The sequence below is a fragment of the Macrobrachium nipponense genome, chromosome 36 (genome assembly GCF_015104395.2).
Source record: "Macrobrachium nipponense isolate FS-2020 chromosome 36, ASM1510439v2, whole genome shotgun sequence".
Classification (NCBI taxonomy): Eukaryota; Metazoa; Arthropoda; class Malacostraca; order Decapoda; family Palaemonidae; genus Macrobrachium; species Macrobrachium nipponense.
In genome coordinates, this window is record NC_087220.1 from 58,479,165 (window position 1) to 58,492,518 (window position 13,354).

A 13,354-nucleotide genomic window follows, 5' to 3' on the forward strand; every position below is an offset into this window, starting at 1 on the left:
GTCATCCACACTTTTCTTGATTTTGTGACTTTTTTTTTTTTTTTGCCCTTTCCTTCAAAGTTTATTAATTCTTTTATTGCTTGTGTATTCCCCATCTCTAACACTTTTCAATCTTACTAATGCTTTTCCCCATAATCTTATTTCTTAAAATCCATCTAATCTGTATGACTCAAAGGCTAGGCTTATGTGACATGCCTTAGCCTAATTCAGGGAGGTCAACATTCTCCTATAATCACCTTCATACTTCAGTATTATTATGGTACCACAGTAGTAACAGTAACTCAAAAAATTCAGTATGAGTAGTTGGTACTATGCCACCTGAATTACATACATGCGTAAGTTTCAGTCGTAAGAGTTCACACCTAACCTAACCACCCAACCTAATCTCCCTTACATTGTTTGTTGGCTTCCTGGAACTCTCAGTTATGCATACCAATGACTATTACCTTCTAGGTCTGTTAAAAAGTTTCTAAGTACCAAATACGGTCCTAATATTCCTCTGGGATGCTAAACACTTTACATTCATCCTGTATCTTGAAAAACAAAGACACAATACAGGTGCTTGATTAAAACTAAGTTCATTCTACATACATTTTATGGAATGGAGGATATGACAGCACTAAAAATAAATAGGTCTGTCCTAATTTGTAGAAGTTCTTGGAAGTCAGGGTGACCTCCAAACCTTTAAAATTACTCAGATTCACTATACTCTGTTTTTTTTCATCTGTCCATCCGCCTGTGGTGTTTTTGTATGGTAACACTGCGTCCCGGGCTTTAGATAGTTACGCTATGTGTAAGTTTTAGGTAAATAAAAGGATATCTGGGTGTACAATTGCAACTGAAAAGTGTTTTAATAATTTACTGTATGCGAATTACACTGTTAATATTCGAAATAGGATATTATTATAATCGTTGAATGTAAGCTGAATGTAACTGTCTAAAGCCCGGGATGCAGTGTTACCATACAAAAACACCACAGGCGGATGGACAGATGGAAAAAAACAGAGTATAGACGTCGACAAGCGAAGATAATCCCCATTCATGACGATAAAGAAAGTCTTCCCCTAGACCTAACAACCTGGCTAACTGCATACTTCACCTGACCAATAGCTTTTCACTTGGCCTTTAAGATATTAACCTGAAACTGATTATCATAAAAGATATTCTTTTCTTCAAGCATCATTGCTACTAAGACCAGATGCCAATAAATCTTATATAGTTGCTTTATGAAATTGATTAATGATAGGTAATAAATATTCTCTCTAAGGTTTTACAGTAAAGTTCTCATTAATAATTACAGAAAATCCTTCCAATATTTACTCACATGCAATGAATATCTGATAGATAATACAATACAGCACAAAACATCAAGGACCTGGGTAAAAATTTACCATCTACTCGTACCACTAAATTCAAATTCTTAGGTTAGAGCAGCTTTTAAGAATATTTTCATCTCATAAATAAAAACAATATCTTATTTACCATTACCTACAAAACTACAATTCTTAAAAAGAAAACAACTGGATAAAGAGAAAATGCTGAGTGCAGTGAAGATTTTGAGTCTGCGCGTGGAAGCAACCACACAGAAAAACACAGGTGCTTTCACTTGATCGTACACTTCAGGCGAATAAAAGACAGGATTATCTAAGAGTATATATATTTATATCCGAAGGTTGTACAGTTTTCTTCTGATACAAAAATTTCTTGTCGATAATGGGAACTGAACTGAAACTGAAGAGGGTATAATAATAATTCTTTTATATAAAAGGGTTATGTCATATTCTGGCTCAACGGTATTGCTTTGGCTATCATGCGTTATCCAAAACGACATCTTCTGTTTTAAAAATATATGTATATATACTTTATATATATATATATTCATCTATCATTTACATATTCATCCACAATACATAGATTTTCAAGCAATTTACACAAGTATGACCACTAACCTTTCACGACCTATGTACAAAAGAGCGACCTCACAAGCCAAATATACACAACATATAAAACACGCACGTTATTCAATACAAGAATATGATATGAACCATGATATGAGAAGTATTGCACAAAATGCAAATAGAATGAAGGAGAAATTGTGAGTACGAAACAGGATAATGAAATCTTTAAAAAAAAGGTAACAATGATAGTTCTCTCTCTCATATAAAATAGGTCTAGCAGAATACAATTCTGAGACTGGGTGACAGATTGATCCACTGGTTGCGCAGAAAGCTCGTTAGTCCAGAAACCACAAGACAGCAGCTGCTCGGAGAAGCTTGAATTGCTTTGTGCTCAATTTGAACTGGTGGGTTGAGAAAAAAAAAGTCGCTACCCTTCACAAGATGAAGGTAGCTCTGCATCGTAAGCATTTCACTCCAGGCATCAACCTAATGAGCATCTAACAGGGTTGTCTCGCAAGAAAGCCAAAGACAGCATCTGTTTCACAGGGGACCCAAATACTGTACAGTAAGCTCTAACTACAGTGTTCCTCAGACAAAAGACTATCAAACACATTTGGTTTTGAATTGAACAATGTCTTTGGTATATACACAATCAATATACATACAGTTATGAGCTTTGACTTTCCATTTTGTTAAAATCACAAAAACAAACTTGTAACCTGTACTAACCCGGGTGGATATGCGTTACTGCCTGGGATTTGTTGTCTTACGGCATGAAACTTATCTTATGATTGTCTGAGTTTTGTGATTACATACAATCACGAAATAAGTACAATCACGAAATAAGTAAGTGATGCCTAAAGCATAGCTAGCAGTTACTGGCATGTTTGTCACGTATCTACGAATCCTAAACTAAGGACAGCTCTCTACGATGAACGAACAATGCTACTGATCAGCCAAGCTCCAGTCTAATTAGCACATATATCAGCATGTTTGAAAAACACCTCAGAGAGATGATTTGGTTCCGGTGAGGACGGCTTTTAAGCCCTGCACAAGTAAAGCCTATTCTGGCAACAGCGAATCACACCGTTCGGCAAATTCAGAGTTCCAAATCTTACCAAAGCTGTCCTCGTATCTCTGAAAATGGTACTCAGTAATTTCCAATGCATGGCTTCGTGACCACACACTCAAAGCCATTGCTGTACTTTTATAAATATCTAACACTGCCAGCATTCCTCTCCATACTTGTTCCTGCATCTTTTACAACAGCATGCTAATTGCATTAAATACTTCATTACCAATGACCACACAATACATGAAGGCTTAAGCTAAATGTTAAATAAAAATCTTTGTTATGTACATATTTCCCATATGACAGCCTTTCATATGAAGTGGCAATTCTTGAACAGTTACCAAGCCTTATTTAAAGACCTACTTTTCCATATGAAATTACCTTTCTGCAGCCAAGAAAACAAACCACTGAAAAGAAACACTGGCCCCATTTTTGGCAAAGATCCCCAATCAGAATGTCCAAAGATATCAATATGATGAAGCTGAACAGCTTGCTACCTTTCCTCAATGCCCAAGAAACAAGGAAGACACGTTAATAAAGACAAGTACTTACATGAACACATGCGCTGAAACGGTATCAACAACCTCTCAGTCTGAGATGTTGTTTTGCAAATAAACATACACCATGTTACATGCCTCACAGATCACATACTATACACTAACGCAAATATGCAACGACACGCTTAAATGCTAGAACAAAGCAACAAATGGATACCTCTCAAAAATAAACGGCCAAATGTATGTCATTAGCCAGAATAATGGTACAATATACGTATCTAAATCCACACTAAAAATGTATAAATGTATATCACAAACTGAGACAGCTTGGGTAACCAAGCAATTTTAACAAATCAACATGGAAAGAGACATTTAAAGAGGTTGAGGTTCATTTTCACCCTTTTTCCTTTATGTTACTTGAAATAAGTCATATATTTTTTACTTTTTACACAAACAATAAATCAAAATGCGTATATCACAAAAAAAATATGTGCCAAATTTAAAACAAAAGAAAAAATAATCTATAACTTTCCTCGGCAAAGAAAAGTTACGCAAAGAAAACTTCCCAGGCTGGAAACCATCTGGAAAATAAAAGCACCATGAAATATAAGATGAAGAGATAAAGCTGACCACAGATAACAAACCAAGATCTGTTTACCATCGTAAACTAAAACACAAATCTGGTACTTTACCTTTGGGACAAAACAAACCCACACAGTTCCAAGAAAATCCACATTATTTTTATCAAAGAGCAGTTAAACCAAACACATATTTCTGAACTTTTACAACAGGGATGCCCCACACAATTTTCTCACAAAACAAAAGGCGCAGGATTAAGTTGAGAGAAGCAGGGCAGATGAGTGAAGAAAAACCCAAAAAATTGACTAAAACTGGGGACCAAGACAAGTGGCACAGAACCTTTGGTGACTTTCAAAATTCTCTCCAAAAGGGACACTAGCCAAAATTCACTGACATATTTGTCTGGGTAACTTCAACCACATAAATGAATAAATTAGGTTCCTGCTAACACTACAAATGAGACATTTTGATATTGCATGACCTACTTAATCCTATTTTATCATGGGACTTTTACATGTTTATTTGAATGTACAAATCAATGCACTTGCTACGATTAACTGTAAACAACCAGTCAAATCAATTAACAAGGAAAGGAAGTAATGGATTACAAAATAATCACAAACAGAAACCTAAAAAGCACAGACAAAAGTTGAAGTAAAAAGCAATTTTGCACAAAAAATTATAAAATCATAAATGACCAACTTATATTTTTCCCAACTGATAACACCAGTTGATAAGAATGACCCCTTCCTGGGAGACTAATAATAGAAGAAACAGGTTTCTATTGAAAGAATCAATAATTGAAAGCACTTGTAACACCGACAATGTCCCTTGATATCTACTAAACTCTTTAAGAATATTTGTAGCTAATTTAAATTACAACTGTACTAAAACAATTGACACCAGTGTTTGTCAAGTCTAATTACAATACCCCTAAAGATTGTTCAATTACCCACTGACTACACAGCACTTACAGTTCCAAATAAGGGCCCAATAATATAAATGGGGTTTGTGTGAAGAATGATTCTTAAATAAAATGACAAATTCAGAAGTCAATCACTGCAACTTTCTCATTCTTCCTACCTACTTGAAAACTATTGCATCTCTTGGCATGACTTCAAATTCCAACATCCTGACTGCTATATGTAACTGGACCTCACAAAACCTTCTCCTTCCAGTACCTAACCTAATGCCCAGAGACCCATACTTATCTTAGAGTCAATTACAGTATGTTATGCCCAATTAAAAGTACTTCCTACCTTCAACCACTTAATACAGCCAGGTTCCTACCTGTTTCTTGTTATCATTCATCAGGCACCACACAAACCCTTGAACACCATAACTGAAAATCAACAAAAACCACCACATAACAAAGACAAACTTACAGAAGACTCATTCTATACTTAAATGATACAAAGGGTAACATCTTTAGCTCATTTGCAAAATTCCAAAAACATTAGCTTTAACTAATCACCCCAAAATTCAACATACACCCAGTATAAATTTAGTGAGATCTGTTAACTGCACCTTGAAACGGACATGGGGAAAATGAGGTCACTTAAGTTGAAATGCCCTATTTCTAAAACTAACATATGCCTTTATCAAAATCAAACACAATAAGCTACAAAAGAGCACGAAAGAATGCCACTATAGACCTGCCCTTCTCGAATTTCAGTCACCTAGGAAAGCAAGACTAAGAGCATTGCTTGTTACAGTACATTTGAATTTTTTTTACGGTACATCTGAAATGTCATCCATTTGCTTCAAACCTTCCAAATGCTTTAAAGCTAAACAAGTAATAGTTCTTGCTATAATTTATACTGAGAAGTTCCTCCATCTTTACAAGACAGAAAACTAAGCAATTATATTTATAGTATTGCCAATACCTCTGTTATCAGAATTGCTGAAACACAATACTATCTTGTATTATCAGATGTGCTCAATTGCATACAGTATAGAGGTAATATATATATCTGCATATAGTGTAGAGGTAATATATATCAAGTAAAATCATAATAGTTTATATCTTCGTGAATACTTGATTTCAAAAGTAAAGTAAAAAAAAAGATTGATTCTATAAAGGTTAAAAACATGAAAAGTTTTTACTTCTCTATGTATCTTACTCATATGTATAGTAAATATTCCACATGCTTCCTCCAGTGTCTATGCAAAGTAAATTTTCCTAATTCCAATTCTTGATAGTTATTCATTTCTTATATTCTACGTTAATCACCTACCCAAAATGCCACAGAAGATACTAACTGGATCCTCAAGCCACCTCTTACAGTAGCAGTAGAAGGAAAAAAAGGTACTGTCACTTATGTTACAGTCTTGAGCATACAACAGCTTACATCAGGTAACCTGAACAATATAAAACAGCAAAATCATTCATTAACCAAAATGATTTTTCTGCAGCCAAGGAGGTCTGGCAGTGCAAAGTATTAGCACACAACGCTCTCCAAATTTTTTTATTACTATCTCATAAAACTAACACTGATAAGCTGCCACAAACTGACTACGATTAGGTCCGAGAAGTTCAAAATACCAAAGTCTTGGATGACTTTAGAAAAAACTGATTAACAGGGTCATGCCAACAGCATCTGTTGGCATTCCTATGTGGTTAAGGGCACCTAAACTGAACCTATCATTCTCACACTTGTATATTTATGATCTATCCCCTACAGCTAACAGAATGAGGGTGACAGGGAGAAAAGGGAAGAAATATAAGGCTGGGATAAGGAGAGTGACTTGAGACAAATAACATAACCACATTACTGATGCAGATGAGAAGAAACAAAACAGACTGCAAGTCTACATTCATCAATGTCTTGGGAAACACAGGTAACTGAGGAAGTCGTGTATTAGCGCCACAAAGACATGACTATTCTAATCTCCATTTTGAAATTCTGTAAATGTAAATGATAGCATTTTAACACAAAATTCGACATCTAACTTATTATGACTTAGACTTTTGGTTGCAACCAATTATACAAAAATGGAGGTCTTTTAAAAGCTCCAGTTATACACAATGCAAAAGCTAACCAAATCATTTTATATCACTCAATTTTTTTTAATACTTTTATGAGAGAAGCATGGAAATTAACAGACTATAATACACAGTACATATTTGACATGAAAAAAAAAATACTATAAGAAGCACATGATCCACAGTCTCAAAACTCAGTAAAAATAAAGAATCCTAACATCTTACTGGAAAACATTTAGCTTAGTCATCGTTGCCATATCATCCCTGTTTTGATGAACTCGCATAACCCTTTTTTTTCTTACGATTTTTTTTAGTTTTCCAACCAAAGTGACAGTTTTTTATACCCTTTCACATACAAAAATTTCAGGGGTCAGTGTTGTCACATTTTTTAACCAAATGTCCTAAAAAAATCAGCTAATTAAAGCTCTGAATGATATCAAAATCTTTGCAGTTCATTTTCTGAGAATAATGAAAAATGAGCTTACACCAGATCATCAAACTAGGGACAATGTGTTCCTAACACTCTGGCATGAAATGAAGAGTCTGACAATGTTATCATGTCATCAATAGTTATGATTTACAATTTTTTTTTTTGTGAAGTTATCTGAACATCACATTATATTAATACTTCCTTACCACTACAGTATAACAGCATATAAAACAAACATTCTACCATACATTACCAAACTATTTTATCCTTTTAAAACAATTTTAACATTAACAAATTCATAAATAGTTTGATTTACAAAAATTCAAAAGTACCACACCCTGAATTGATGAGGTCTCTTGCCAACCTTTCTGTGTAGATTTCATTCAGTGCACATGACAGGAAGTTCCACTTGCTGAATCAGATGTCCCCGAACTTACTTGAGAAACATGGACATGATAATATGGAGGCTCTATAACAATACCACCCCTACTCTCAGTTATTTGAAAAGCTGTTTTTGTGACCAAGTACATACACACTTGATCCTTCAAGAGTATACAATATGTTTAACATAGGCTCCGAAATAAGCATTACTTTTAGGCAGCAAACATAAGCATTAGTATTCCGAGCCAGCATTCTCTTGCAAATTGTGAAAATATAGTCATGCTATCCCAACTTTCACAGCAAACAACTTCACATGCTATGCACACAAGCATGGGTGATTATGTTACAAAAGTTGACCACACAAACTTCTGTTCAGAAACAGAACATCTTCAATCATAAAACACCATAAGCCTTCATTGCTGGTGGACTCGGACGCCCTGCTGCCAACTTAACGGGTAAGGTCCTTGTGAACACTGTACATGAAAGGGGATCGATGTGGTCCTGTACAGTAATCAGGCGAGATCCTTCCTCAAGATGATTCTCTCAACTCCATTTCTTGTGCCTAATTCTACTACCAACAAGCTGTCACCACTGTTGCTGACTCTTCCATGTCTGGTTACACTCTCTAGACAGTTAGACACCTGATGAGTTCCTTTCACTCCTCTATCTTGTGCTATTCCTGCCTGAATTCCCATCTGGCCCAAGGAATTATCTGTACCCCATCTCCATGATCTTGGATTTTCCACAGCTTGTTTTCCTGCCACTTCTTTATCAATGACTTTTCTGACAGGTGCTCCTTCTTCCAATCTACTTGCTTGGCCAAAAGAGGCATTCTTGAAACTTTTATTACTGCAACTGAAGACTGAAGCACATACCTCTGGTCTAATCAGAACTACTCGGATGCTGTACTTACAGATGTGCTAGCAGGGTCAAGTCTTGTGTAAAATATGAGATTGTATTCAATCAAAATCACAAACAAAAAGACAGTAAAAGTATTAGGCATTAACAAATGCCTGACCATCTGATTTGAATGAAGTTTTAATTTGAAGCACCACAAGATTATCTTAACCACATTCACTGAATAAGGAGTTATGAAAAACTTTGCCCCCTTAGAAGCAGGACAAATTTTCCTAATTTTGCTCCATAAAGAACAGAAAGCAATTAACACCCACTATCTGGTAAGCTAAGCTCCTTCATTGAGTTAATTTTGTGTAATGAACCAACAATCAACCATATAGATCCATCAAGATCTTGAACCTCTTGCAAAGGTACAACTTGCCCAGATAGTCTTCCAAATCCACTTCGTAGTTACTGACCTAAGCTTCACTTATCATTTAATGTGGCATGGCAAACAATAATCAGAAGAATGGGTACAAGGCAAAAAGAAGTCAGATTTCCTCTGAGGGAAACAAAAAAATGTCATCACACTGCCACACTCAAGGGATAATTTTCTAATCATCTGTTTCCTAAACAGGTAACACTGACAACAATCTAAAGCTACAACTCCTTTTCACCTTGTGCTGAAACCTCAAGACACACTTTCTCCAACCCACACAAAAATGACAATACCACATCCAAATACCCTCTAGTTTCAAGGTAACTTACTTGACCTATCAAGTAACATGTAAACGTACATAAGAATTCACAGCTTCTAGTAATCAAAGGTATCTCGTTAATAAATCTAAACTAACAGCTACCCAAACAGAACAGAACTTCATGCTTTTCCATCTGCATAGGTGCCTTCAATTCAAGATACAACATTGCATAGAAGAGCATCTACTCAACTTGGCTCCTTTCCCGGTAAAGTATCTCTCTCTCAGAAACAACCTCCAAAGACGCTGACTCGCAAAAACAGCAAGCGGGCTGGGTCTATCAAATACAAATACTTTACTCTACTTGTACAAACTAAAACGTTAACTACTTTGGCTTATCACTACACAACTGACAAACCCACCTGCACGGTACAAGTTCTCCACACGGTACACAGTACAGATAACCAGCTTCTCAATAGGAATATAAGTCTCTTAAAACACTCCTTAATTCACATAAACATGTGTTGTTCAAGAAAGCCTCTACTGCATCACAGGATTAAACGTAAAGCATTTTTACCATATTTTGATGCTCTATCACAAGCCTGGAAAGTTTTTTGAGTCTGAGTATTTTTTTTTATTTCCTTTACTTTGTTTCCCCCACTTGCAAAGTTTCTGCTTCCCACTTGTCACTCTGAAAGATTAAGGAGGAATTTGGTGTTAGAAAATAAATCAAACAAGTTTTCTAGGGACTTGAACTACAATCAAATCACAATTTTTGAAAGTAAATTGTATTTTTCCTAACTATACAAACCTGAGGTCCTTTACATAAGGAATTACTATTCAGCGCCAGCTGGACCGGTCGTAAGATTTACTAACAAGGTAGTTTGGCAGTGACTGCTTGTCCGATGGTCGGGAGTCCCGCCCGACTGGAGGTAAACATACCACTTTGCTTTAGGCCCAGGAACAGAGTGAGGGGTGGCATGAGGTGGGATTATATGTAAAGGACCTCAGGTTTGTATAGCTAGGAAAAATACAATTTACTTTCAAAAATTGTGATTTGTTCCAACACATTAAACAAACTCTCGGTCCTTTACATAAAGAAGACTCACTTATTGGTGGGAGGAATCTGAGTCTTGTGAACAGACTGGTGTTAACCCAACCTGGGTTCCTTCCCTGGTCATAAGAACATAGGGGGAAACCTAGCCTCTGTCAGACTGCAAGATCAGTGTGCACTTCAAGATCAGTGGTCAGACCTCTGGACCAATTCATAAGAGGGAGGTGAGCATACCTCTTATGAATAGCAAGCAAAAACTAAAGTCCTAAGTAAGAATCCTTATATGAAGTATTGGGTTTCTTTCTTACTGGTGTCCGCTTCCCCCTCTAGGGAAGGGACGGATAAATGCTTCTATCCTTAATGAAAGGGATAGAATGGAGCTTGACTACATAGCTTACCTGCATTTATCCTGTCCAGCATTGTGACGACTGCTACCCTCTGCCTGCAGGGAGAGGGAAGTAAAGAGGAGGAAGAGGAGCCAGTCACACTCTCATTCACTCTCCATTAATGCAATATCACAAGGACGAGATGCTACCTTGTCCTGTAAAGGAGCTGGGTAAGCTACACAACTTGTTGAGCAGCTACCATGGGTTCCAAGGAAAAAGTGTCCAAGGACCTATGGGCAATATCCCGAAAGTAGAAGGAGGGGAAGGTGGTCTGGTTGGACCACACCCCTGCCTTCAGCACCTGTGCCACAAACAAGTTCTTGCGGAATGCAAGGGTTGGACCAATCCTTCTAACTTCGTGGGCTCTCGGATGAAAGGTACTGGTGTCGGGCATTCCTGTCTGAGACACACTTTCCTGATTACCTCACGAAGCCAGAAAGAAACAGTGTTCTTGGACAAAGTTCTTGGACAAAGTTCTTGGACAAAGGGTCACCCCAGTGCTAATGAAGAGGCGTCGACACTCAAGCCTGAGGTGTTGAGTTTTCTTCAGATAGCGCAGTAGCACCTTCATAGGACAAAGCAGCATCTCTTCCACATCATTACTGCTGAAGTCCTCTGGGAGGGGATCATGAAGGACTAGAACCTGGCATCAGGGACCGAAGGGTTCTGAGTCTTTGCTATGAAATCTGGGATGAAATAGAGCGTAACTGGTCACCATCCCCTCAAGTGTTTAACATTGAAGGAAAGACCATGAAGTTCTCTTACTCTCTTCGCTAACGCCAGGCCCAGCAGAAAGATGGTCTTGAGGGTCAGATCCCTGTCTGACGACTCTCGGAGAGGGTCGTAGGGTCTATGAGTCAAACTCCTTAAGACAAGAGTCACATCCCACCCCGGGGGCCTGAGTTCCCTGGGTGTGCAAGACCTCTCGAAGCTCCTCATTAGGAGAGATATTTCCATGGAAGAGGAAATATAAACTCCTCACAGCTTAAGAACAAGGGCCAGGGCGGCTCTGTATCCTTTGACTGCGGAGACAGAGAGGAGCTTCTCTCGGCGAAGAAAGATTAGGAAATCAGCTACTTTCAGAGGAGTGGCTCTGAGCAGAGAGAGACCCCGTCTAAGACAACAACCACAGAAGATGGACCACTTTCCCTGGTATACTGCTGCAGAGGACTGTCTGAGGTATCCAGCCATCTCTGTTGCTGCTCGGCGAGAAAAGCCTCTCGCTCACAAGAGATGGTGGATAACAGCCAGCCGTGAAGACACAGGGAATGTACTGCCTGTTGGTACCATTCTACATGCGGTTGACACAGCAAGTTGTGCCATAGGGGAATCTCTTGCGGTGCCTCCGAGAGAAGAGCCAGCAGGTTTGGCTACCAAATGGCCTGAGGCCATTTGGGCGCCACCAGAATCATCCAAAGATTGTTGGTGACCAGCACCCTGCTGATCACCTTGCGAATCAGGCAGAACGGGGGAAAAGCGAAGACTACGAGGTTGTCCTACGGTGTTGGAACGTGTCCTCTGCAGCTGCCCATGGGTCCGGCACAACTGAGAAGAAAACCTGAAGTTTTCTGTTGTGCCGGGTAGCGAACAGATCCACAACTGGACGCCCCCACAGGTCAAAGAGCCTTTCCGCCACGTCTGGGTGAAGAGACCATTTGGTCCCAATCACCTGATTCTGGCGGCTGAGCTTGTCTGCCACTACATTCCTCTTGCCTGGAATGTATCTGGCTGACAGCTCTACTGAGTGAGCTACGCCCCACTTGTGCACCTGCATCGTCAACTGGTGTAACGGGAGGGACACTAGGCCCCCACTGTCTGTTGACGTATGCCACTACTGTGGTGTTGTCGCTCATCAATACCACTGAGTGTCCCATCAGTCATTCCTAGAACTCTTGGAGCACAAGAAATGCAGCCTTGAATTCCAGGAAGTTGATGTGAAGGTGCCTGTTGTGATGGTTCCACACTCCTGCAACCAGCAACTCTTCCAGGTGTGCCCCGCAACCCTCGGTCGATGCGTCTGAGAACAGAAGCATCTCCAGAGGGAGAGTGCGCAGGGGCACTCCTTTTAAGAGGTTCCTGTCATCTAGCCACCAGGCCAGGTCCTCCCTTACTTCCTCCATGAGAGGAACCAGGAAGGATTGTGGATCCCGTGCCTGTGGACAGCACTCCTTTAGTCTCCAATGAAGAGTCCGCAGGTGAAGATGCCCAAGAGGGACTAACTTTTCTAGTGACGAGAGGTGACCAATCACCACTTGCCACTGCTGAGCTGACTGTTCCTGTCATGACAGGAACCGTCTGGCTGCCTCCCTGAACCTGCTGATCCGCTAGTCTGCAGGGAAGACTCGTGCTGCTACGGTTTCGATCAGCATGACCAGGTACTTCATCCTCTGCTTGGGTTCGAGATCTGACTTCTCGACATTTACCATGATCCCCAGATCGCAGCATAAGTCGAGGAATCGCTCTCTGTCCTGTAGCAACTGCGAGCGGGAGCTCACCAGAACCAGCCAATCATCGAGATACCTCATCAGACGTATCCCAA

The 13,354-nt window shown here is 39.0% G+C and overlaps 2 protein-coding genes across 3 annotated transcripts in view; both read right to left on the reverse strand.

The window, feature by feature from the left end:
* Positions 1-9,929, reverse strand: part of LOC135203728 (b(0,+)-type amino acid transporter 1-like) — a 105,365-nt gene extending 95,436 nt beyond the window's left edge. The window contains exon 1 of the mRNA XM_064233651.1: positions 9,798-9,929. The gene's annotated coding sequence lies outside the window, so the exon portion shown is untranslated. The remainder of the gene's footprint in view (positions 1-9,797) is intronic.
* The window catches only part of LOC135203730 (alsin-like), a 38,917-nt gene continuing 27,203 nt past the window's right edge, over positions 1,641-13,354 (reverse strand). For both annotated transcript variants that reach the window (XR_010312003.1, XM_064233653.1), the window contains exon 9: positions 1,641-10,066. The gene's annotated coding sequence lies outside the window, so the exon portion shown is untranslated. The remainder of the gene's footprint in view (positions 10,067-13,354) is intronic.